This window comes from Cyanistes caeruleus, chromosome 2, assembly GCF_971803275.1.
Source record: "Cyanistes caeruleus chromosome 2, bCyaCae1.hap1.1, whole genome shotgun sequence".
NCBI lineage: Eukaryota > Metazoa > Chordata > Aves > Passeriformes > Paridae > Cyanistes > Cyanistes caeruleus.
Window position 1 is genome coordinate 64,377,062 of NC_141702.1, and position 475 is coordinate 64,377,536.

Here is a 475-nt window from a genome sequence, read left to right on the forward strand (position 1 = left end):
AGCCTTTTAAAAAATAAATGAGCTCTGTAAGATCCAAGAAGTGTGAACTGCTCATCAATGCTCTCAAGTAAATGGTGTGATTCTCGGGGCTGTCCTGTTCACGGCTAAGAGCTGGACTGGAACTGGGTCCATTCCAACTCAGGATACTCTGTAATTCTGTTTATTGTAGGACTTGGCCAGCGTACAGACACCTCTTCACGCTGCTCACTCGCAGCCCTCGGCCGCACCTTTTTGGTGCTACAGAAACCTCTCGGGCGCGCTTTCCCCGAACGTGGCGCTGCTGCACCGCAACCAGGCGACGGCCGCCCGCCTGCTGCAAAAGCTGCTGCAGTAAAGCGCCGCGGCACCGCCATCTCCCTGCCGGTGCGCGGAGCACGGCTGCCAATGCCGCTGGATGCCGCTCGCTGCCTGCGCCGCGCTCCGCACACAGGCCCTGCCGAGCCACTCCTGTGCGTGGATGCGCACCCCGCCCCAC